Raw genomic sequence first — 27,763 nt, forward strand, 5'->3', positions numbered from 1 at the left:
TTTAATGAAGTTTTCCCATTATTTTCATTTGGCCAGTGTTCTGCCTGCATCTTATCACTAGATCTGTTGTCAAGAGTTGAGTTTATCTACTTTCTGATTTACCAATGAAAATAGTGATAGGCAGTTTTTAATTTATCTTCCTCCTACTGAAGTGTAACAATTGTAATGTAGTTTTACAAGAGTCAGTCTCAGGTATGAGGAGTCTGATCAGACAGAAAGGGCACAGCCCATTTTCCTCACCCTGCTTAAATTCATCTTTTTCCTCCCTTTTGCTTGCAGAGCAGTTAACTGCAATTTTCTCGAGTGAATTCAAGTCCAACAGATCCTTTACACATTTTGAATGGGAAGTATTTCACACTCTGCATGCAAGCTGACTTTTAGCAGAGTACTGGAATTACCTGTAATGGAAAGATACACTAAATAATGATGGTTATGATTACTGCTAGTTTGTTCCTTCCATTCCTCCTCCTGTTTCATATCATGCATCTGTGACAATGCAATCTGCTCCCTTTGAGGAATTTTGTAGAGAAAAGCAAGTTATAGAAGACTGCAAAATTAAAGGAGATGACCAAAACTTCTTATAGACAAAAGCTACAAAAAGTATTGTAGAACACATCTAGCTTTATAACGAAACAGAGCAAGAAGGTGAAACAGTTATTCCAATAAAACAGTAAAAAATTAGTTGATGGTTAATACTTGAAAATGTTCTAGAGGGTATGATACAGTGCATGTGTCTGTCTTTTGTGAGAGTAAAAGGAGCTGTGAGAAGTGCTGGATTAATTTCACCTATCACTCTCAAACAAATGCAGAGAATAGGATGTTTGAACTCAGCAAGAGAATCTTGAAATATCTAGGATGGGTTTATACAAATCTGAAAATGTCACCTCCATTTGGTTCATCTCATTTACCTTCAATTAGGCTTTCCAGCAGCATAGAATCTCCATATCAGCCAGGAAATAAGAGTTTATAATAGGCTACAAGTGTCCATATTCACTCCTTTGCCTTGGAGAAAACAAACTGCTGTCAGCAATTTAAGGTGGTTATCAATCCTGCAACAGTCTTAGGCTGTCCTCACTTGTTAATGCAGCAGCTTCTGCTACCCTGAGAGAGAGCTGCTGCCACTTGATATTTGACTAACCCTCTTTAGGCCCTTTCAGGACTGCCAAAAGGGTACTGGCCTCCAGTTTGAGAAGTAATTGTTGAAAAGGACAGTTTTCCATTATACCCACAGTTTTCTTATAAGTCACCTTTGGGAAAAAAGTAGTTCTGTGTGCCTGAAAGAGCTCTGGTACTGGAGCTGGGTCATGCACAGCAAGGTTAAAGTCAGGCAAGCTGCCAGAACAAAGTCATTTTGCTCAGCACTGGCTTCAACTCTCAACATCTGCTCTGTAATTCATCAGCTTGGTGCTTCAGCCTTTGGAAGAACCAGTGCCTGAACAGCATACAGGACAACTATTTCTAAATACTTCTGAGCATCTGGGTTCAGCTATTTGTTGGTTTAGCAGCTCTATCCCTGTAATTTCATGGGTGACCCAGGGATGCCAAGAACCTGAAGTTATTTTTATGGATATTGTTGGAGAGATTCATTCTCAAAACCCCATCCTTTTAAAAATTTTATTCACTAAAATCTTGCAACTTTTAAATTTTTTTTTTCTCCTAATTAGCTAGTTAAACAATATATTCACAAGTAAGTGCAGCTCAGATTCAATAGATTAAATCTTTAAGCATATTCTTGTATGCACAATTTGCAATATGCAGAATTTCAGGCACATGTGGGCAAGATGGTTCTGCATTAATCAAAACAGGCACATGCAGCAGGAGCAGTTAGTCAGCAGTAAACTAAAAGCCAACAAGGACAAGTCCTGTTCTCAAACATTCACATTTTGCACATAATTGCTTTGATTTTTTCTGTATATCACAGATACAGTTTTCTATTTTTTTATTTGTCCGAATGTGTAGTACATGTAATAGAGGCATAAAATAGCATCTGAACCAAACATTTCTGAATATAAAAGCAGTGTTTCAGATACGATTCATTAACCTCATTTATCTTAATTGTTACCCAGTCCAAAATTATATCCTTTCCTATTACACCATAATGACTTTTTAATCTGCCAGAAATACAAAAAATGAGCAAAAGGAAGATCAGAAAATCTTACTGCAGAATTTCAGTTCTCGCACAAAATAGTTGCAAAATATTGTTCTAATAGAAATTTGTATTAAAGTGTGAGTGGTTTTCTGGTTTTGAAATTGATGGGAACTTTGATAGTTCTGAAATGGATAGTGCTTCATAAATTTTAAAGCACTCTCCTTTTTCTCCTTGACTCATTTATTTACAGTTTCTCAAATGAATTCTTTAAACTCAAGCACTTAATCCATGTCAAGACTTCCATTTATGTCATAGTTAAGTAAGCATAGAAATTAGGAGTAAATAGAGTAGTGTGGCCCTGTCAGCTCCTCCCTACAAACACTGGAGCTGAAAAGCAGGAGACTGAACTGGTGCAGGTGTCTGCCCAAGGAGTGGGGCTCACAGCAGTCACCAGGCAGCACCTGAGAAGCACAAGAGGGCCTGTGAGGCAGCTGTGTTACCAGTCAGTGAACAGCTCTCCCTGGGGTTTCCCTGCTCCACTATTCCAGGGAGTAAATGAATCTGTCTCACCTTGTTCTTCCCACTGGCAGCAGGCTCAGCTTGGAAAGGAGCATCTCTTGGCTGCTTTTGGGCTCCAGATTCCACCTTCTGTAAACTTGTGTCTGCCAAAGGATCATTAAAGCAATTTTTGTCATTTTTGGTTTGTAGGAGGAAAGCAAGTATTTGAACCTTATGAATTCTGTAATAAAGTTTGGAAATGCACCATTAGCAGTGGCCTTTTCTATAAGCACAGATCCAAGCTACATGGCAATCTGACAAAGGAGATATTCACCTGTTCAGCTCTTTCTTTCATGGATCTGCTGTGCTGCAAGACAAGCAGGCAGAATTAACCCTATCAGCACCATTCCCAGGATCACAGCAAGGAGGGCCCAGGCTGCAGTGCCTTGTCTGTGTCTGCAGTTCCCTCAGTTTGCCACAGGCATGTTCCTGCTTTGCCAAGGATGAAGCCCTCGTGACCCCGGCTGAAATCATGCAAGCTCTTCTATCTCCTTTAAAGATGTCTTTTTCTCCTGCACTGAACTACAGGACCTGTGAGATCACTGCCTGCTGCTACCTCACACCATCTACACTCTAATCCCTTTATTACAGCAAGTTACAGCTTGTGACATTGTCAAAGGACAAGGCAGCAAAAAGATCCAGGTATCTCCAGATTCAAGGTCAGTAAAACCCATTTCCCTGGATTGTTTCTGCAGCCAATTTGGCTTCTGAATCTCCTTCACTGTGCTCTTCAAAAGTTGTGCCAGCATCAAATGAGTCTCTGATTTTCTGATGCACTAAAAGCATGGCAGATGCACCATCAAGCTCAGTTTTGCCAAGTGTTAATAATTCTGGATATGCATCATGAGCCCCTCTTGGTGCTAATTTCTGGACAGAAAAAATTGCCTTCATGGCTCCATATCAGAAACTGCTCAGTGCTGGAGAGATATCACACCTGCCTCTCTTTCCATTTTCCAAGTCTAGAAATGTATGGGCATTTTTTCTTGAAAGCTGTTTCTGCCAGACTCCCTTAGATCCATGGCACTGGTGTTAGTAAATCTGTTGGACTATGGATGCAATGAAAGTCTGCAGGCCACCACCAACTGCTGTTTTCCTATCTGGTGAAAGTCTACACCATCCTGAACATCTTTGCTGTATTCAGAGGGGATGGCACATTGAGCTGAGCTGTGTAGGCTGTGATGATATTTTTCCCTGCTCAGTGATTCCTGGGCAGGGCCAGTGTTTGATACACTCTGGGCTGAGAAGCCAAAGGCAATGCATGCACACAAGACTGAGCCATGCACACATCTGCTACAGGTAGAAAATCTGAAAATGAGCATTACATACTCTATTATCTTTCTTTTTCTTGTTTTCAGGTCTGCATACATTAAAAAAAACCTCTTTTTTTAAAATGTGTACTCATTTCAGTACAATCTATTTAAATTTTTTGACCAAATCTTCAGCTGTAACAGGTCACAATAACACTTTTTCAAGTTTTTAATACAGTTTGACAGGTAAGACTATGAAAGCAGTAGCTCATTATTTTATATTTATGGAGCAAGCTGAGATTCTATAATATCCTGTCCTGATGTGATCTATTGTTGTACTCTGATTTCCAGCCACTTTTATCTGACTGCAGCTAGAAATTCTGCCCATAGGTACTGATGTGTTGCCTTTGAATACAATCACATATTGTTGCCTGTTCTCTCAGTTTGATTTATTCTGGGTGATAAATGAACATCTTGAGGCAGTCATCAGACTTTAATTTGACTGAGCAGATCGTAACTGAAAATCACAATTTTCCTAGAGCACTGTTGAAGAGCAGCCAGTCATTTCACATTACCCATACATTGTTGGCTGTTTATTGGTTCTCTGCAACATGCACTGGAATCCTTTTTGCAGTATTTACAGCACTATCCACGTATTTTAGTATCAATGTTTTATAAGCTACCAGCAGCAGGGAAAAAAAATTTACTCACAGAGCATGTGATACTGGGAAGAACACAGAAATGCAACAGAGCTATCTATACACATCCAAAACCATATTAAGTTGCCTCACATGTTATGAAAGCTAAAAAATCCTTTATAGCTGTGTATAAGAACTTTTAAACTTTTTTTTTTTCTTGCTGAAAGCCTGTGAAGAGCCTCAGGTTTGATACACACTATACTTTCTCTTGCAAGGCTTTTTTAACACAGCTGCCTATAGGTCTTGATCTGCTGTTGCACTGATGTTAAACTGCTGCTGACAAAGGATTCATTTCTGATTTATAAGGCTGGAAATGTTCTGTCTCTTTCCTCTCCTCATTGCTATCTTTGCTTTCCCTTGCCTTCTTTCAGCTTCACATTGAGTTTAAGGACTGGTAAATAAACTCATTCAAGCTTCTATACAGCATCAGCCACAAGATATTGCTGAGCCCAAAGACTTCTCTCTGGCTGAGCAATATCTCCCAGAAAACACCTGAGCTCACTTTGAAGGCACCAAAAGAGGGAGACCCTGCCCCTTCTTTGCCAGCCTGCCTGCATTTTCCTATAATCTCAGTTTTCCAATTTATAGACAATAGCAGAGTTCTAGTAAAGCTGATTCACAAGAAAGGAGCTTTTCTTATTGTAGCAACCACATCAACTAGAGCTGATTTTAACAGAATTTATTTACTTTAAAAGAGAAAAATTTTCTGGCTGAGCTCTGATAGAATAAGCATGGTCAGCTTTCATGAGAAAAGCTTTCTAAGGGCTAGAATCTCTTAGTTATTTTCATAGGAACCCCACCATAGTGCTTTTGCCTGCAGTGTAAGGCCAGTACCACTGCAGGTCTACACTCTGAGAAATGTGGGCTCACCATTGACTTCTCTGCTGGACAGGGCTGCAGGGCTCCACAGGGAGAGGAAGCAGCTTGGGTTGTGCACTTTTTCTGTAGCTCTAGTGCTCAGCACAGCAAGACATCTTTTGTGCCATTTGATGCATCTCACAAAGGATCCGTGTGAACTTAGCACTCCTGTGTGCCAATCCCCCTGTACCACCCTAACTCCAAGTTAGCCTCTGTATCAGAAGTTTAAAACTTTTACTGTCCTCACAAAGGTTTTGAACCCTCAAAACTACACCTTTTGAAATTTGAGCCTTTGTACCTACTTGGTACTGGTTTTACTACTATGAGATAAAAAGCAAAACTTTGTTGTAGTCCTCAAAAGTCAAAATCCCTTCTAGGTCCACCCTACAGTAGCTGATTTAGAAAATTTTCTGTTCAACTATTTATGTGCCATTTTTTCTGATAAGCATATTTATCTTTGCTACAGAAACCAGGGAAAGACTGACATTTTCTACCACTTTTGATGGGAAATATGTTTTTATACCAATGTTTGGATTTCTTTAGTTACTGTCTATGCAGCTCATTCAGAAGAAAGTCCTATAATAGTTTCACCTTTCAAAATCCATAAATTTCCTGCTAAAATAATTTAAAACTATACAAAGGATAAAAAAACCCTCTTATATGACCTGCTGCCACAAGCAGATAGATCTTCAGGAAAAACCATTTGTTGCCACCCCTTGCTTTGAAAGAAAATACCTAGTTAATTCATGTTGTAGCATGCATTTTTTGTCTAGTTTGACCTATAGATCCTATTTATTCCGAGTCTCACTACAATCCCTTCTGCAGTTGCCTTATGTTTCATGGAGTAGCTGAAAAGCATATGATGTAATTATGAGAAAATCTGTTTGGAAGGTGAAACGATTTATATTTTAAATGCCTTATAATTTCTTGTGTAAAATACTTTTATTTTATTTTGAGCAAAACTTCAAATGCTTGTTCTCTTGCATCAAGGACTGATGCTGTCAGTCCCTGGCGTTAATTCAGTTGGAGAGAGACTAAACTGGTGAGGAAGTTTGGAATATTGCTCCATCTTTCAAAAATGTGTTCCAAACAACATCATGGACTGTTCAGCTGTAACCTCTCCTGCCTCTCTTCCCAGCATCAGGTGAGTGAGATACAGAGGATTGCTGGAAGAACAAGAGCAAATAGACATTGGAGTGTCTGGAAGCACAGCAAGCCAAATTACACACTGTGCTGCTCAAAGTCCACTGGACTTCTGAGAAACAGGAAACAGCAATAGCTTTAGCCTGAAAATCCCTGTTCTTCAGGCATAAACAAAGCTCTACTATCTGCCCAGCCTTCTGTGAGTCAGGTCTAATAGTACTCTTTAAGGAAAATTTGACTTGACTAAAACACTGTGTCCAGTGAATATCAAATTAATAATGAATACATGTTCCATGAGCTGTTGTAAATTCTTTGTAAATTCACTGGCAGTGAAATACTCCATCCCATGAACTGTGTATGAGATGGGCTTCCAGGCTTAGAGGTGCCTCAAGCCTGGCTTTGCAAGGAGAGCAGGATGTCCTTCCCATTCCGTGGGATACACTCAGGACTAAAGTCCTTCCTTGGCAGGAATGCCAGCCCAGAGCTCAAGGCCAGTTTGAATACTCATCCATTCTGGCAAAGCTTTGCACTTCAGACTGAGTTGTACACAAGTTGTACTTAGGCTGTCAGGTTAGGGGACAGTTTTCAACCCAGATGCTGGTGATGTTCATCTGGAGAGGGGAGCTCATGTGGTCCCTCTGCTAGAACTGCCATTTTCTGCACTCCAAACTGTCTCTCTGTTTTTTTTATCAACATTCCTTTGAATTAAACCCTGTCAGTATTATTCAAGTAGGGTAATTTAAGACAGCCAGTTAGTAAGGCCAGGCCCTAAAAGAATATTATCCTCTTTCTGTTGAACCACATGTAGGAAGAGTAACAAGAACAAATTGGTTCATCCTATTTTATATTTCCAGAAAAGGTATTCAGCTGCCTTGATATGAAATAGCTCAAAAGTAAATTTTCTTCATTTAAGATATGCAACAGTGGAGTTGCATTCAAAAGATCTGTGTCAGCAGCTCCTTGTTTCAAGCCTTCATATTAAAAAACATGATGAATGTTATTTTATGGCTGTATGTTCAAGCCAAGCAATTTATGGTGTTTAAAAATTAATACAGATTGAAAAGTCTTTGATAATGCAAAGCTCAGCACTCTGGATTTCCTTTTGCTCCTTTATATGTGCTGCCAAGATATTTGCTAACCAGCTGTAACCTTTACCCCAGTTTCCCTGGGTACTAAAATAGACTGTTGTGCTGTGGATGTGTTCCTCTGCTTTTAACTTGCTGTTCACGTATCCTACAGCATGTAGTAACCAAGAGCCTTTTGTAGGGCAAAGGTAACCCAAAGGAATACATGAGAGCAGCAAGAGGAAAACACCCAAACTTGAATCTGACATGCAAGCAACATCCTCTGACATTTAGGCAAACCCGGATTTCTGAACTGAACATTCATGATCATGAGTCATATCTAGAGCATTTTCTATCCAACCTCTTTTTTTTTTTTCTTTTCTACAAACTCTCTATATTCTGATTTAATGTAGAAGCAAGGAATTTTAATGTGCATAAAGCTAACATGCTTCAGGACCTCTCCAAAACTATGAGGAAAATGAATTATTCTGATTTTGCCTTTTTTAATGCAGCTTAGAACAGTTTTAATCCTCCCAAAAATAGCCAAAACAAGCTAGGATATTTTTCTTGGTATTTATTAATAATAATATACAGTCCAAATGCTAATCCAACCAAAATCCTCTTGATCAGGTTAACTGAAAAAAAAAAGCCTTCAGGGAAAAGGCTTATAACTGTAATTTGCAATATGCAGCACCTTCTGTCTAAAGGTTTTATAAATATTAAAACCCAGAATGCAATACATCATTGTAGTCTTGACTAAAAGGAGTTTTTACCCTCAGAGAGTCAAGGTCACAGTCACAATTTCAGAATCCAGGACTATTCCCTGATTCAACAACCACGTCCCAAAACACCAGTAAGAAAAGGAGCCACTGCAGACTGGACAAGGCTGCCCAAAGGTGGCAATTATGGGCTACATCAGGCTGCAGAGTAAATGATCTGCACCCTCCTGATTAGCCTGCAGACTGGGAAGGCATTAAGCATCATTGTATTGCAAATTCCTAATTACATTCTGCCTCATGCAAGGCTCTTTGTCTCTCTGGCTGGAAGCCACAGTTTAGGCATTTTTCTCTATTTTAGGCTTCTTAATGTGTCTTTCACAGGAAATCTCTCAAAAATATATTGTTTTAAGAATGTATACATTCTGGGAATCACAGCAACATGAAGAATACCAAACCTTTGTGGATTTTAATGGCTTAACCAAGTTTGTTGCTATTGGATTTAAAGCTGAGAAAGAGCACACCTCTGCTGCTGGAAATACTGGGAGAGTTCTGTCCTTAAATTATTTTCCATAGTATAAAAATTCTCCCATTTTGATTATCCCTAGATGTTTGTGTAAGTCTTTTTAAGATATCATATTGTAGCAACAAAATCTTCTCTTAATGTAATCTCTCTGTATTTATGTATTCTAACACATACACTCCACCATAAAACTAAATACTGAAAAATCACACATCCATATATATAATTTAATTATTCATAAATACAAGTGACATTTAAGAAATTTACCATAAGACTGAAATCAGCAAGCTGCCACAGGAAAGCAAGGTACTTTACAGAAAATTAAAACCTCACTCTTCTTCCTCAGCCTTTTGCCCACCTGTCAAAGAGAAGAAAGATGGATTTAAAGCCAACTTTCATAAGGAATATTTTTCTTACACATAAACATGCCAATCTTCTACATTCATAAAATATACATGTTCTGAGGAAAAGAATATCTACTCTTTGATAGAATACTATAATTTGCAAAGGTTTGAATGGTTATGTTTAAAGCACTGAGATGGACTGCTTCTGTGTACAGCAGGTATTTTTCTGGTATCTACTGCATGTCTGTCAATACACAATTGTTTCAAGACTTGTTCAAGAACCAAAGAACAGAATCCATAGGCTAAAAAGACTACACCCTTAAATGTTTTCTCCAGTTTCTTAAATTTCTTTAAGAAGCTTTAGAATCCTACTGCAAAGCATGAGTCTTGTTTTCATTACCATGTCATATATTCAAAATATTAATGCATGCATAGAAGTAAAAGAGATACTGGAAGGGTTGTGAAAGAAATGTGTGTGCCTGTGCATGTCTCACACTTCTACCTAGCTCATTACTTGAATTTTATTTTATTTAGTTGGTGGGGATGGGGATTCTTTGGAAGAATAATGTGTTCATTGTTTTAATGTGGATGCAAGCATAAAAGCTAGAAAATTAATTGTTAGGACAAAACCTGCTGACTCAACCACTCAGCAGCATTGCTTGTTCTCACAATTATCTTGTATCAGCACATAGTTTTATGACTCATATATGCTATAAAGGATGGAGAGGAAGATTAAGATTAGATTAGATAAGGTATTAAACCTAAATTTGTGTACTTTTCTAATTTTTGAGTTTACCTTTAATATTAAGGAAGGGTGAAGTCAAATTCCAATACTATGTGAAAGGTATTGAACTGTTACCCTCCATTGAGGAAACTGAGATTGGTTAGAAACACAGTGAAAAAAAAGCAGAAAAGAGGAAAGATAAACATGTTTGAACTAAATTCAGCTTTTACCTATGTGGGCACATCTACATGGGGACATGATGTGTTAGGTTATGTCATGTTCTGCTTTCTTCATACTGTACATTAAGATTGAAATAATTTGCCCCATACTTAATATCAAATCAGCTGCATCACACAAAAGTATTTCTGGGGCTAACATAGGAGATCACATTTTTGAGAAGTGAGGGAGTGTGAAATTAGAGTGTGTTACCTTTCCTGCAGCGAGACCCTCACTCATCCTGCTCCTGGAGGCCTTGCTCATTTATGAACCCACTTGTGCATGGACTCACTAACTAAAAGGACCTCATATCCAAGATCTAGAGCTTCTGTGCAAGGCTGTGCAGCTAACAGGCCCCTCTAGGCACCAGGCTGTCTCCATGCACAGCCCTGTGCTGGGGCTGTGTCTCTTCTGTGTCATATTGCATCTGAGCTCTGCCAGGTCACCCAAGGAACATGGTGGTCTGATTTCCATGCTGTTACTCAATACACAGAGCTCTGTAATTGGGTCAGGAAAACAGAGAGAAGTATTTTAATTAGTCAGCCTGCTGTTCTTTCATTCCTGATGTTCTTTTCATGCCTCCTGCACAGGCATTTCTTATGGAGCAGCTCATTGCTGCCATGCCTGTCTCCTGAACTTGACTCACTAAACAAGCAGTCCTTTAGTACTAAAAAAGGCAGCTCTGGAAGAGTGTGAGCTTGCTCTGGTTGCAACACACAGGCCAGCAGGCTCACTGCCCCTGTCCTGCTAATGTGATCCATCATCACACGTGGCTGGTGAATGCCCAGCCCGTGGCCAGGGCAGGGGGAGTACACAGTATCTGTGTGCTTGTGTTGGGGGATCAGAGCTAGAAGTAACCACAGGGAAAGGTGGTGGGGATGTACCAGCAAGATCTAAATGAACACTTCAGCTTTCTGTTTGGGACCTTGGAAAGACAGATAACTCCTTACATGAGTTTAACTGGACAGGCCTCCAATTCTCTTGCATGGCTCGTGTCACAGTCCCCATGTGTAGAGCACTCTCCTAAGAGTGTTCTGCTCTTCTGCAGCACATGCTTGTTGCAAAGAGAAAGGGAATAAACCTCTTTTTTTTTACCTTGATCAAGCAGCAACAGGAAAAGAAGCAGGGTGCTGCACTGCAGCCAGAGATAAACTCTCTAATGGAAAGATCATTGAGTAATGAAGACTGCCCAGGGAGCTATAGTGTCTGCCTCCCTGGGGTGTTTTTGTGCAGGACATAACACAGCCATCTGTCAGAGATGATTTATACAGAGCTTATTCTGCCTTGGAGCAGGGCATAGTCTGACCAACCTTTCTGGACCCCTTCCAGACCAGTTTTCTGCTATTCCCCATGCTAAGATTCTTGTGTAGATATGAAGCACACTTTTACATATTGCATTTCTTTTATACTCAGGGGGAACAACCCTTACCTCTTATAATTTATCTATTTACTGAAACCAAAACACAGGCACCTTTAGCTTTCCCTTTAATATGAAGCTCAGAGCTCTGCCAGAGTCTAGGATTAGGACTCTGCCCAGATCTGTCCAAACTCTAAAGGTGAAGGATAGAGCTGATCATCCACAGAGATGATTGTTTATGTGTTGTTATTTGAAGCTGGCAATTAAAGCTAAGCTGAAATGCAAGAAAAAGCTGTGGCACAGCACAGGCAAACAAGAAAAAAGCACTGCACAAGCAGCTTTCTGTAATGGCTGGCTGATCACTGCCACATGATGGAGTGCAGCATCTTTGCAATGACCCTGTTTTTCTCATCCACAACCACACAGAACCCAGTGATTCAATAGGTCGTCTTAAATTGTTTGTCCTAACTGCACAGAGAGATAGGCAAAGGAAGATTATTTCAAGCTAGTGATGTCTAATGTTGTCAAAGATATCTTGAAAGCAAAAATATATTCTGTATTAATGCATAGTGCCATAGGCACCATGTCCAATTCATTACCTTCTTCAAAGGGTTTTTTAATGGAAATTATCAGTTTCTATTGACTGATTAATAATCCAGTCTATGCTTTTCTCTGTAGTTCACAAATTAGTTTGTGTTTGACATTTAATACACTCTCCTTTATGTTATGCAGAACATCTTTTGAAAAACCAGTAAGAATCAGATTTTGCATGCTATGAAGGTGCTATTTTGTAAACAGGATATCCTGGCAGATTCTTCTTGTGCCATTGAAATAGTTCTAACATACTGACAAATTAAGAGTGTTTTCTGCTCAAAATCTCATCACTACCATGCACATAACTCATCTTTACATACTTTCTATTAAAACACATAACCAAGTAAGCTATTCTTCACTATAAACCATTCTCAGCTGTTTTTTTAAAAGCATGCAGGTGATCTGTGAGCTATTTCACAGAAGAACATGCTAGGAATATTATTTTAACAGTAACTGTGACCCACTAACACCAACTGCTTATGAAACACCTGGTGTAGATCTCTCCAGTATTTATATTATTAAAATAGGTGTGCATGTGCATATGTATGCTTAGAATTTAGGAAAGTCTTTTATTATGCTTTTCTTCTTGAAAATCTCAGAAAGGGGGCAGAGTTGGGCTAATTGATATGTAATGATTCATAGCACTAGCTGAGTTATTAACTTCAGTCCCTACCAAAATACTATTGCTTTACCTTTTTCCCTATTATCTCATCTGATTGTCGTGAGACCTTTTCATTTTCCTGTCCTTGATATACAGCAGAGCTGCTGAGGTCAGGAACAATCTTCCCCTACCACCTCTCTCCTGCAGACCAAGAAAATTTGAGCTAGAGCATGTTCATTTCTGTTTGCTCTTGCTCCTTCTCCTGCCCAAGCTCATATCAGGTCCTTAGCACCTCTTCTCGAAGGATCATAATACTTGATGTCAGTGGGAGAGAAGAGAGCCTGTTTCATATGCATGACCTGTTAAAGAGGGCATGTCATTTAAGGTGAGCTGGCAAGCAGAGTGAGATCACCAGCTGCACAGCTATAAACACAGAACAGGGCCTGGCTTCTGGGAAAGGTCATAGTGTGCTTTCTAACCAGGGCATGTGGATATACTTTCTGCTTTTCAGAGCAGTCTGCCCCACACTGACCTGTGGACAGAAGCCCTGGTCTAAGCCAGCCTCACCACCACACTCAGGAATTGAGTGGAAAGATTACTTGCCCTGAACTGAAGTTATGCCAGGAAGCATGCTAACAATTTTTTATTTGTTTCAGCAACAAGCTGTAATTATGTGATGATTCTTGAGCTAGTTTCCTTGTCCTGTGTCATTAACATGAATAGTTACAGTGTCAGTTCCTACACAAGGTGCAAATCCTGAAAGTCACAAAAAATTTCGTGCTCACAGCATGTAAGGAAGGGGCTATACATCAACCACAGTGACAAAAGCAACCCTGCTGCTACCATCTTCCCTCATGGAAAGTGCTCCCTCTGGATCCATGCCAATGCCATGGTAGGATGTGTACCTAAGGGACAGAAACAAGGTTAAAGGAGCACAAATCCTTTCATTCTGCAAGATCTGATATGAGCTGCATCATCCCATTCACTTGTCCATGTACAAACACAAAACAAGACACAGGCATACTCCTAGGAGCCACCAATCAGGCAATTTACTTAGATGTTGCTGTGAATGGCTCTGGTCTTCAAGGACTACAGTTCCTTTTCTCAGCTGGACATTTTCCAGAATGTATGGTGCATGAATTTCAACAGATACTTTCTGCTTTTATAATCTTTTAACAAAATGAAATGGTGTTGACTATTTTATTACTGTAAGTGCTCTCAGGGAATAAGTTGATTAATAAAGTTTTGTAATTGTAAAATTTACTGGTTTAAAATAGGGAATCAACACATTTCATTAGCAGATGAATTAATGGCTTCTTATTATCTACTTATATAAACTTAACAGAAAAGGGCTTTGATCCCTTACTACATCCACATGGAGAATCTGAGGCTGTGGTTCTTATAAAAGTTGAGTTATTGCCCTCTTAAGTACCAGCCCATGTTTATTTAAAAATGTAATGCCACATATAAAGGCTTCTGTGCCTGCCATAGTTTTCCCCTATCTTGTCCTCACTGTGCCCCACACAGAAATTTAACAAACACTGGCAACTCTCTTTCAGGCAGAGGCAGCATCCTGTCCTGTCACTGGAGTGGCAGGGCCGTCATCAGCAGGTGCACAAAATGTTACCCAGGGGTGTTCAGTGCCCTCATTATCCAGTGTAAGGTCACTGTAATACTGCAGAATTTGCTTCCTGTATTTGTACTGCTTAGTATAATTTTAAAATAATAATCATCTGTGCACTTTGTATTGTACTACTGATTCTGATTTTAGTCTTTTCACATGAGAAATTGAAGCTGAAATTCATCAAGAGTCTGCATTTACCATTATTTGCATAATGCCAGTAATGTTAAGGTTTCTTGCATTTCAACATGTAAGAGACAGACTGAACTACATTACCTTCTCATTAAGGAAAAAACTGGACTACATTTCTCTCTCATCTAACCATTTCACCTTTCCAAAGTGTTTTTCCCTTTCCATTTCTACTCAAATTTTTAGAAAGCTCAAAATAATTGGGAAAAGAAAATTTAAGAAAATAAATATTTTTTAAATTTCAATCTGAGTCTTGTAGTGTGCCCATCAGTTAAAAAATTAAAGTTCTTAGCCTCCATAATATAGACTTTGAACACAACATGACAATGCATTTTCACTCTTACTAGCATTAATGAAATGCTCATCACCAACTCCCTAATCTTCAAGCTGATAAAACTTGTACTTATGCTTTTTTTGTGCTTCTTTGGTTTTATTCAACTTTTCAGCAGTTACAATCTATGTTGTAAATACCATCAGAGCTTTGGTAATTGCCTGATTTGCCTGCTCAGTTCTGAAAGGGCTAAAAAGAGATTACTCACCAGGGCTGCTCAGAAAATATCCATTAAGGAACAGAAGGGACAGGAAAAAAATCTCAGGTTCCTGGATACACAGGACAGTTGTCTCTTATACATTGGTTTAAAAAAAAAGAAAAACAACTCAAAAATCTAAATCACCTTGGGAAGATTAAGAGTGACAAAGAGCAGCTGTTCTTTCTATGATGAACCAGCCTCAACATTAAAAAAAAAAAAAAAAAAAAAAAAAAAAAAGCTACAAAGAAAGCGAGCCTTGGGAGCAGAAAAGCATTGTGATGTAGATATTGAGCTTGATGGCAGGTGGGACCTACAGTGAACTTTATCCTGTTTTGGTGCATCGCTTATATGACATTTATAATCACTCTAGTATTTTAAGGGCAGTGGGCTGTGACTATATTTAAGGTTGAGTTTCTTATTTTAAAAAAAAAGAAAGCTCTATATCAAGCAAAGCAGCATCTAGTACTGACCCCTACATGCTGAAATAGTAGAGCTTTTTGTTTTGCTGACTTGAGCAATATGAGGCTGAAATTAAGAAATAACAAACATAACTGTTTAAATGCACAGCTGTCTATTGCAAAACAAAAACAAAGTACTCATTTTTAATATGTTTCTGGTGGGAAATTATTAGGCTTATTCAAACTCAAAATACATTGTTTAGTATTGATTCCTCTCTACAGTTCCATCTAGAATCTTAAGTTCTATGTCATAGAGGAAAATTTGGAGCTAGTGTTGTTACAGCAGGCATTACCAAGATTAAGTATTTGGACATAACTTGGGAGTACAAAGCATTTTAGCAGGATGATTTCGGTATTTCCAAATAAAAATTCTCTCAAGAAAAAAATTAATCTCCTGAGAGAAACTTAAAATTTTATTCTTTATACTGAAAGCACTACAGAACGTGAGAATTAACCCCCAGGGTAAAATTTTGTGTTCCAGCCAGCTCGGCAGGCACTCACTTTTCCCTGGAGCACAAGTGCTCAGAGCCCTCACCCTCCAGAAGGAATTAACCAGAGAGGCAGAAACCTCACCAGCCAGCACTATTTTATTAACAGATTTAAATACAAGAAGAGACTTTACACCTCAGCAACAGTACAGCTTGCTTGAAAATACAGAGTCCATTTTTTTAAGTTCTGGAAAGAAAGAGAAAGAGAAGGGGGGAGAGTAAGAGAGGAAGGGAAAGGGAAAGGGAAAGGGAAAGGGAAAGGGAAAGGGAAAGGGAAAGGGAAAGGGAAAGGGAAAGGGAAAGGGAAAGGGAAAGGGAAAGGGAAAGGGAAAGGGAAAGGGAAAGGGAAAGGGAAAAGGAAAGGAAAGGAAAGGAAAAAAAGCAGTTTCTCCACGTTATCACTATAAACAATGTAAAGTAAATCCCATCCTGGGTATTTACAGTCAAGCTGTCTTTGAACTGATCTGACATTTGCCAAAGTGCAAAATCTTTTCTGTTATTTCAATTCAATATCTGTATCAATCCTGTATTATGGGCAATTCATTCTTTTTACATCACTACTCAACTTTCAAACAAGTTTAAAATCATTCCAAATCAGAAAATATAATCCAAGCATTGGGAAGAAACAAACAAAAATAGATTTAAAGGCATAGATCAACCTATTGACTCCCACTTCCACTGAAAATTAAGGGCAATCTTCCACTTTCTCAGCTTTGTGTTCTCTCTGATTTTCAAGTGAAGGAAATGAAACATTGCCTGGTCTCATTTAGATAATATCTGGAAATTCAAGCTAGCAAATTGATTTTCACACTCTTTTGCTTACCCAAGTTTTGGTCACCAAAATATAAGAAAGATTTTAAGCAATTAGAGAGCAACCACAGCAGGGCTACAAAGAGGGTGAAGGGTCTGGAGAAGAAGCCATATGAAGAGTGGCTGAGGTCAATTGGTCTGTTCAGCCTGGAGAAGAGGAGACTGAGGGGAGACCTCACTGCAGAATACAACTTTCTCATGAGGGGAAGAGGAGAGGAGAGGAGAGGAGACAGTGACTTCTCTCTTGTGGGAATGGTCAGAAGCTATATCAGAAGAGGTTTAGGTTGGGTATTTTTCAGGAAAAAGTTCTTCATGGTTGGGCACTGGAACAGGTTTCCCAGGAAGCGATCACAAATCTTGCCAGAGTTTAAGATTCTGGACAACATTTTTAAGCCCATGGTCTGATTCTTGGGGCTGTTCTGTGCATGGCCAGAGCTGGACTTGGATTGTCCTTGTGGGTCCCTCCCAGCTCAGAATATTCTATGATTCTAAGATGTGCTGATAACCTTGGACTCTAGCTCCATATATTTGCTGACATGGTTCATTTAGCAAAAATAGCAAACTTCCCTCTGTTTACAAGCTGTTGTGCTTGTCTAATTCAGTTTTGTGCCTCTAGAAAAATACATGGTTTATCAAATGGTCCCCAAAAGAGTATGTTTTCTTAAGTTTTTTTCTAGGAAAATGCAGTGTGTTTTGTTCCTTAAAAAGAGTGCACAAATCGATGTATTTTTAAATGTTTGGGGGCAATTTTGTTTAGGTATCCTGGGCTGTGCAAAGGTGATCTGTAAACAGTACATCTGAAAGTGCAAAGCAGTGATTTATTGATCAGCTCACACAGAAGGTGGTGGCTGGGATTTCACAGGCTTCTAGGCTAGACATGAGCACATTCTCCCCCCAACAAGACACTCAAAAGACATTTACCAGTGAGGACAGGAGGATCAATCAGTGGGGAAGGAGAGTCTGGGAGCTGGAAATGAGCCCCTGACTGATGCTGAGCTGCTGTCATACAGCAGTTCCATCAATACTGACACACCAACAGCTGAATGAATCCTCATCACCTTCTTCCTTGAAGATTTTATACCCTGTTGGGCCAGTATTTTTCTCATCAAAATGTTGGGCTCCTCATTAGCCATGTCTCAAAAACTCTTAAAGACTTGGCAGACTTTGTCACAATTTTATCCCAACTTAGCAACTTTCTCAGCAGCCTGAGTCAAGGCTGTGCACCCAAGACATATCAGAGGTGGGCTGTCAGTTCTTGAAACTTTGACAGCTGAAGGTCTCACACCAAACTGTAACACAATTTGTTACAAAGAAGGATGCAGACAGAAGAGGTTATATTAAGGGAAACCACCATCACAGTACAAATCTAGATGTAGCAGTCTTCATGTTTGCACTAGAAATAGCAAGATGTGACAACTACTGATGTGAAACAAGGCACTGGCCATATTTTTGAGCTACTTTTTTTTTGTGTCAACCAGGATCCTCTCTGAGACTTGTGTTATGATCAGGTGAGGCTCCACAACCATTAGTTACCTTATAAGCCATAAAATTATATGTTTTGATTAAAAAGTTATAGCCACCATCATTTGGCTAATGGCATAGTCTTTTAATTTCATTCCTGCAATAGAATAATGATGAGCAATTTACTGCTTTTGAATACACACAGCAGTAGCATAGGCATTTATTTATTGTACTCATTATCATCTAGGAAACCTAATCAAATCCTCCTCTAGGAGAAAAGCACAGAAGTTTATAAGACCATTATTAAACAACTTTGAAACAAAGGGGTGTGACGGATACAGGGCACAAAGACATCATCACCCAACCACACCTGGCCTCATGCCCAGCAAGCCTGGGACTGTGAGTGATACCAAGGTGTCACTGTGGTCAAAACTTGCCATGCTAGAGAAATAACTGCTCTCTCTTGTTGGGGATTTTCATGTGGATCACCTGCTTTTTATTGGTGCTGAACTTGCACTGTCCTGTGTATCTGTTATGTTGAGAAACAGAAAGATGCTCAGCCACATTTACCACCAAGCTTGTAGGGAACCTTCTCCTGTTTTATTCTGATTGTTTTTTTGGTTGTCTTAGGTAAAAGCTTCCTCTCTTGCTGAAGGGAACTAGACAAACACAAAGTAAACAGAATGAATGAGTTCTGAAACAGGTTCTTTGGGAAAAGTGAGACTTGAGCTACTTTTCATGGGTGGTTCAAGGCATATTTGGGGCTGCCCTGCACAAAACACCTTCTCAGGAAATGCTGACAGATTTTAACTTCACACACTATGTATCCATACTTCCGAAACACACCTAGTTCTTCCACAGCCTCCCAGATGAAAAAATAGAATTTATTTAGAATGGATGATCAGGGGACCAGAGATGAAGCTTGAAATCATCATCATTTCAAATTGAGAAAGAAAATGTATCACTGAGGATAAGGTTAGAGAATGTAAGGAACATGTTCTCAGTTCTATAGTAACAAATAACCAAATAATAATCCCTACATTAAGGCATTTGAGTGTGAAACTTCTCCTTCAGAAGAACAAACAAACTAGGTAAGCTGTCCACCTGAATATCCTTTCCCTCACCTCAGATTTGGGGCCTTTGAATCGTACTTTAATTTTGATAAAATGTAGAATTAATTTCATGTTCTTCACTATTATTCATGGTAACCATTAGATACCAGTCAAGGCAAAAATAACTTTGGGCATAGCCTTTGACATCAAGAAGTCTCATCTGGTAAGTCTGCATCCTTAAGACCTTTCCTGAAATTATAATAATGATAATCTCAGTGTGTCATTGAGATGGCACTGTTTTGCATCAGGTCTCCAGGTCTAGTGGTTCTCCAATACTAGTGGTTCTAAAGATGTGAAAAGTGCTTTTCGTATTTGACTAAATGTCATACAAATATACAAAACCAGCCTTATTCAGATGAAGGTAGAAAGGAAATTATAATTTCCTCAGTCAAATAAACAAGACAGATGATGCCTAGAAAATACCTTGCTTTGTTTACAAAACTAAAGGACATGGTATTGCCTACTCAATTTCTGTGGCAGTTTAATTTCAACTGCAGAATCATAAAAACATGTCACTAATGAGAAATTCTGGGAAGAGTCTGATCTTGCAAAATATAATTTCCAAACAGTTTAACCCCAGTACTACTCTGTTGATTTCATTATGCCACCCCAGATTTATCTCTGACACAAAGCATAGGATAATTGATGTCTTATATTAAGTGGGATGTTTCATTTTTAATGAAGAGAGGTTGCTTGTTGCTTGAGGATTGCAACTGGGTTTATCCCCCAGGGTATTGCACTGAAGTCAGCAGAAAAATAGGGTAAAGTAAGACCATCCTATACCTTAGTAAATCTTACTTCATTTATAAAAAGTGAAACTAATAACAGTGCTATTGCATCACTATTATTTTAATGAATTAATTTTTTATTTTTCTCATTCACACGTTGTACACTGCTTGTCTTCTTAAACTGTATATTCTGGTGATAGATAAATGTATTTTATATAAAAGGTATCACAAAGCACCCTTCTGTGGAGGGTCCTGTAGACCTTGGAGGGCTTGAGAAAAGCAGCTCATTCCAACAAAGCAGTGCCTCAGAGAGCACCAGATAATGAGGGAGATTTAGTGTCCCAGTGCTCCTTCCCACTCCTGTTGTGCTTGTGTCTGTTCATCTCACTTTGCCATTTCTGGTGAGATGCCACAAGCAGTCACATGTCATAGGAAGAATCTAGGAAGAACCATCAATAGCACTTTCCTTGTCATATAAACACAATTTAGAGCTTTTTTTTCAGATAAGAAAGGAAAATAGACTTGATGCACTACCCTATTTTCATTATATCTTGTATGCTGATTATCACAGGACCTGAGGTCTGTTTGACCTGGAATGAAGACTCAAAAAAAACCCAAAAAAACCACAGCAAAACAGGAAAGAGTTGAGGAGGGTTTGCATTCTTTTCAGGGTATTATAGTTTTATCTATTAACATTTACCTGTTAGTCAGACCTGTGACTCTGTACTTAAATGAGAAGAAAGGGAACTCAGCATCAAAGTACTGCCAAGCCCTCAAAACTTTTGATCCTTCTTACAAGACTGCAGGAAAAAAAGAACAGTGTACAAACATGCCTGTGAGGTTTAAATTACCACAGTGTAACCAGAGTGTATGTAGCTACATATTTGTAAAGATTGCTTTGGTACCAAATCTATAAATCCTCACAAATCCATTTCTGCCAGGGCAAAGGCCATTTTTGAAGGAGAATTTTATACTATGTTACAGAAAATTCATGTTCTGTTGTCATAAAAGTTTCAGGTTCGTTCTCAGTTTTGCTATTTTCCCTTAAATTGAGTTTAGATTGAAAACTAGTGTGTTCTACAGCTGTGAGAAATATAACAGCCCTCAGTGACTGCTTGGCTATACAGTATAACCAAGAGCATAGTTTGTTCACTGGCTTTAATTTGCACGTTTCAATTAACAGTCAAAATGCTCAACTTCTATTAGGAACTCACAAAATCTCACTTTTTTTAAGGATTACATAATGAGGGCTTTCTTCAGAATCAAAGTGAGGCAAAGAAACATTTTATTTCCTGAAAAACTCTTGTCCTGTCTTCAGATCCCTGGCACAGTTCATGTTACTAAAGCAAAAGCTGCCTCTATCACTGATATTTTTGGGGATAAGGACATATAATCAGAATTCCACTGTTAAACAAAACTTCTTTCATTGAATAAACAAAAAAAAAAAAAAAAGAAAAAAAAAAAAAAGAAAAAAAACCCTTTAATTTGTGCCTAAATTCATAACATTTACCTGTTTAATGCAAGCCTCTGTTTACCTGGCATCTTACCCTACCCCAGAATTCTCTCCCTGTTTCAGAGAGAATCAGACTGGGATATCCCTTTCCAACTGATAACATTAAAAGCAGATCTGTATCACCTCCTTATTCTAGCAGATGTCAAATTTCCCATAAAGGAAGCTGGAAGGTCTATGTATGTTTGCTAGAAATGACCACAAACTTGGAGGAGTTATCACTGTGACCAGGTTATGACACAGAAAATCATTGTGTTTTTCATAAAAGCAGTCAAGATGAAGAAGCTTAAATGAGTCACCAGGTGGTGATGACAGGTCTCTCTTGTGTCACAACACAAGCACTTTCAGCTCAGAAGAGCTCTTCTGAAATGATTGGCTCTACTTGGTTCACAGGATGAACTGCACTTTAGTTAAAGATAAGGCAGAAAAGTGGCTCCACAAGCAAACATAAAATCTCCTGCTACATATCAAGTCTATGGGATTAAATTAGAAAAACTACAAAATAAGAAATTTTTTTTTAAAGTTATGGTACTGCTATCATATTAGCATTACATATTTATTTTACTATGAGAGGTGATAGGGAATCTAAATATCCTTAGAGATACTTAAAATAACTGTACAAATAGCAATTTAATTGAGATAGACCTGCTTTGAGCAGGATTTTGATCTAGGTGACCTCCAGAATGCCCCTCAGATCCAAATATCCTGGTTTCAGGGTTGTGAGGGGGAGTTTAGTACTAAGGGTGACTGGCAAGGAGCACTGTAAATATGCTCAAGTGATTTGGTATTTGGAAATAACCCTTGATAAACAAGTGTGAACAGCAGGCTGGTAATCCTCTGGCATGGACTGAGTTCAACAGCCTGTGCATCTCTGCCTGTCTGCCTCTGCCCTGGTTTTGCTTCAGGCATAGCCCAGTGAGGTAAAAGAAATAAATTTACCCCTTGTGCTTTAGCCATGGGTTTGTGGCTGTCCCAGCTGTGCTGACTCACACGGTAAGTACTGTAAAAACTTCAGATACAGCAAATTATTAGGGTGTAGTAAAGGTCAGGACTGATAGAAGATAGAAATTTGAGAAGCCAAGGCAAGAGAACATCAAAGAAATAATTAGGAGCAGTTGCACATTAAACTTATGAAATTAGCATCCAAATTTTCCTGGACTTATGTCAAGATAAAATGATTCAAAAATTGGAAGTCTGTCCTTTCACACCTTAAACCTTAGCAGACCAATCTGTAAAATTTTAGTCAATCTTTATTCATGTCTATCATTATTATGGATTCAAGATCTGTATTAGAACAGCAAATAGTATCTTTCTTAGTGATATTTTAATATACACTTTTAATTACAACAAAATTCAACATACTCAAAACTGTTCATTGATTTTGTTGCTCCTTCACTTAACCTAATATACTTGATGTCCTATGACTCCACATTTATCTCACCTACAGTATGAATATATTTATCTGAAAATCAACTAGTTTTAGTGACTATAAATCATAGAAAACAGTATTTATGAGGGGCTGAGGTAGCTGGGTTTGTTTAACTGGAGAAAATGAGGCTCAGAGGGGAGACCTTATCACTCTCTGCAGCTACCTGAAAGGAGGCTGTGGCACAGCAGGTGTCAGCTTCTGCACAAGGAACAAGTGATTGGATAAGAGAAGCAATCTCAAGTTGTGCCAGGGGAGGTTTAGTTTGGACATTAGGAAAACTTTCCTCACCACACATGCTGTCCAGCATTGGAACAGATTGCCCAGGGAAGTGATTGAGTCACCAGCCCTGAAGGTATTTAAAAAACATGTGGACCTGGGGTTTAGGGATGTGGTTTCCTGGCAGACTTGGAGGTGTCAGGTGTACAGCTGGACCTGATCTGAAGGGTCTTTTCAAACATAAATGATTCTATTGTTCTGTACAGGTTTATTTGACTGAAAGGTTTTGATCACTTCATTAACATAAGCCATGCCAAATGTTTCTGGTAATCTCCGAGAAAATAAATAATAATTTTATCATAACTATTAAATTATATAATTGACTATTTCTTGGGAGTATCCAACATTTTTGTGGTATGAAAATGTAATAGCACCTGTCCTGATGAAACAGAAGCTATTCAAAAACAAATCTGAAAATAATTTGGTAGGGAAATCTATAGTGCTTTCAACATATTAATATCAAGTAATTCTTCCTACAGCATTAAAATTAAATGAAGTTAAATTAAGTATGAAAACAAATTAATGAATCTCTGCTGTGCAATTGTGAAATTGCACAAAGCATCCAACTGGCTGAAAATGTCTACACTGAACTCCTATGTTACACAGATGCTCAGCTGAAGTCTAATGTATGTAATAGATTCAGCCTTAATTACTAATTGCACAAATACTCACACAGGGAGACAGAGCTTCAGATGTAGGTGTAGAAGAAGAAATTGCAGGTGACCTTGCCCCTGATAAGTCACAACTGTACTAATGGCCAAAGAAGAGGAACAGCCTTGCCCTTAATGGGTTGCAGCTGTGACTAATAGAGATAAGTGTGACAAAAGGGGTGGGGTTGGCTGGATAGGGGGAATCTTGGAGGCAGAGGACATGGAGAAGGTGGTCTTGAGGAGGTAGAGGAGCCCTGAGGAAGAAGGGATGATCCAGAGAAATACAAGGCTGAAACAAGGAAGAGAGTTGCTGCTGTAAAATATCTATGAGGTCAGCCTGGGTCTGGTGGAGTTGGAGCCTGCAGCCATAGCTGAGCTGGGTAAAATCTCTGTTCTGAGTCTGCAAACCAACACTTGCAGCCACAGTGCAGCAGGAAACAGCCACTGTCAGAGTCTGCAGGTGGACCCTACTTGCTGTACTCAGTCAGAATGGCTAAGCTGTAATAAAGAGCAAACTGGGACCCTTTTCATGTTGTTGTATGGCAGTCTGTGTCTTGGCTCACTTCTACCCCTAATGACAAGTCTGCTGCAACACTTCAGACACCCAGACTTGCAGGAAAAAAAGTGAGGGAAAGGAAAATATCACTTGTTTCCATGATAAAAATTATATGGAATGCACTATTTCTTTATGCCATTATGGATTATTTTCTGAGTGAAAAGGTTTTTCTTAATTTTGAAGTACCTACAATCTTTTTCTGAGGTCCTTTCTTTTGTAAAATTTGACTGTGTAAAAATCTTCAAAACCAAACCTCTTCATGATATTCAGTGTCAATGCATATTTAAATTGGGAGTTTGTGTATTCCTTTTCTAGTCTAATGCAACAGCTCTTGCTGCAATTCAGGTCCACCTCATCTCTGCAGCAAATGTGGTTTATATAGGTTAAAGGTCCAAAATGCAGTTAAGCACAGAAAGATGTAGAAGTGTTTATGGATTTAATGAAAACCCCACATTCCTGAAAGAATTGACTTACTTTACTGGAAAAAACTGTGGGCTTATTGAGTATGAAAAGGGGTTTCCATGTTTTTATTTTCTACATCATTTGTCTCCCTCAGTGCTTGTCTGCTATTAACACAGCACAGAATCTATAATGTTACCAACCTTAACTACACAGGCATTGACAGAGTGTAAAACTACACAGGTGAAGGTGATGTCTTGTATTTGGAAAAAAAAAAAAAAATTGCCAGAACTTCAATGGGCAACTCCTTTACAAGAGTTTCCAAGACGTAGCAGTTACATAAAAAGGATAGGAAAGGGAGCTCTGGTTTAAAGGGAATTGGTTTCTGAATAAGAAAATAAAAGCCAGGGGAAAGCCTTCTGCTGCCATGTGTACAGGGACCTTTGTGCTCTGCCTACCACGTTACTGCTGATCAAATTCTCAGTGAAAGCTTTAGAAACTGAAAGAATTGAAGAAGGCCCAGTCCTGTAGTACTCCAACAGGTAGTACAAAAGCAAACTTTCACAGGAAGTTTCCAAAGGGGTTCCTTGTGCAAATAGAATTAATGTGCTTGCAAGAACAGAAGCTGTTACAGAGACCTGCATCCTGTCAATAGAACAGTGGCAGAAGTGAAAGAAGGCTCTAAAAGACTAAACTTTTTTTTTTTATTAAAAAAAAAAAAAAAAAAAAAAAAAAAGAGTTCACCTTTTACACCCACCTGGCCCCATCTGCAATATCAAAATGTTGTCTTTCAGCTTAACTTTGGGGAGAAAGTATCGAACAAATGTGATCACAACCTGATGCAAGGAGACTCACAGACTGTAAGGTTGGATTTTCCTCACATTAAATGGCACAAAGTCAGGGAAGGAATAACAAGCAAAGTGACTGGCTTTTCCTCTCTCTTAATAGTTTTAATGGACAGCCAGAAAACTTTTTTCTCACACACCGGCTCAAAGTTCTGCTTTGTGACACATATATATTAATTGTTATTTTGATAGTATGTAAACCAGCTGGTTTTGAAATTTATTTATTGCCTGATTTTTTTTTTATTCTTCATATGAATATTTCCTGAGAAAGTAAGTTTTACTTCAACACTTATTTACTTCTATTTCCATCATAATTTTGTGAAGCACTAAAACTTCACTAAACACACCAACCCTTTCTTGCATATCAACCAAAAATTAATAAAAACATGCCAAAGGCAACTGCTTTTTAACTTCCATCCAGTTTCTCATTACCATTTCCCTTCTCATCTCTTCCTTCATTTGGATGCTTGGATCAGAGAGAGACTTGCTCCAAGGCTTACTTCATAGGTAACAGGCACTTGTTCATTTTAATGACTGTCACTATCTCAACATGAATACAAGAAAGGCTTTACTCTTTAATTCAAATAATGGTCCAAGCATTATGAAAATAAGATACATGTAGAGCATTTCATGCTGGGCATGTAATGGACTTGAGAACAGCAATTGTTTTCAGTCCTGCTCACAATTTCTTCTGGCTGTCTGTTGGAAGATGTGATAGGGGCCATGCAGTCATCTAGTGAAAAGGTGCAGATAAAAGTGCAGAAGCACTAGGCCTGGATAAGGCTAAACCAAATATTTTTTTGACATTTCTCATAAAACTGGAACTTAGTGGGCCTGTGGCAAAATCAATGCCATGTCAGTTCTACTTTGAGTAGTTTCTCCAGATTCTTTTTCACAGTCTTTCCTCTGTGACAGACCCTCCTGGCTCAGTTATCAAGACCCAGAGCTTCTGTTTTGCCTCATCAGATAGCATCTCATCAAAGATCAAATTTAGACTAGCATTACATTCAAAGTGCATCTATTGCCCTCTCAGTTTTTTTCAGTGTAAATTTGTCTTAGCCTGTATTTGTATTTGCATTAGGAGATAGAATTAAGGGAAAAAAGGCTTAGTTTTAACATTCACCCCTGCATAAGATCAGTAGTGTCACAAAATGCTAGCTTAACATCAGCAAACACATGTAAAATGCCACTGAATATTCCTGTGCTGCTATTATGGGATATTGTTCTGCTAGCAATGACCTTTCATGGATTAGTATCAAATTAGTGCAGTGTTCTGGGAGCTGAATCACTGCTTGAGATTTGGAACCTAATAGCAGAGTGATGGAATAATAAATAATAATAATCCTGAGCTTCCATCCTGGATTGGCCACAAGAAGCCAAATGTGCTCCCAGTTTCATCCAAGAAAATGTTGTAGTTAGGACTGACAGTTTCACTAACCACAGTTACACTCAGGGAGCTAGCCAGCTCTTTGGGAAGCAGGAAGGAGTTTGGTGTTCTTGCTAAAAAGATGGATTTCAACATATCCCTTGGCCCAGTCTTCCAGGATGAGATTATCCTAGTGCTTCCATCATCAAAGTGCCAGTGACCCATGCCAGGCTCTCACTGCCCAAGCCAAACCTCACATTTGAACAGCACGTCCCCCACCTGTCCTCAGCAGAGCACAGAGACTGAGCTCACACCCTGCCCCTAGCACTTAGCTTGCTACCAACCCAGCACCAGTAAGGAAAAAACACAGACAAAGGTTCACAGCTGTCCTAAAGATCCTCCTCAAGGTCTCTATTTTCCCCCCACTTTATTTTTTGTTTTGCCTTGAGAGCTACCAAATTTTAAATTCTCCCTCACAACATAGTTAGCAAGTAATATTTGGAAAAAATTCACAAGAGAAGAAAACACGAAACCAAACATAATTCTTTGATAAAGAATTGACCTCTGGATATATTAAGAGCTCTTTCTTGGAGCTGAAAAATA

The sequence above is a fragment of the Oenanthe melanoleuca genome, chromosome 2 (assembly GCF_029582105.1).
Source record: "Oenanthe melanoleuca isolate GR-GAL-2019-014 chromosome 2, OMel1.0, whole genome shotgun sequence".
Taxonomy (NCBI): domain Eukaryota; kingdom Metazoa; phylum Chordata; class Aves; order Passeriformes; family Muscicapidae; genus Oenanthe; species Oenanthe melanoleuca.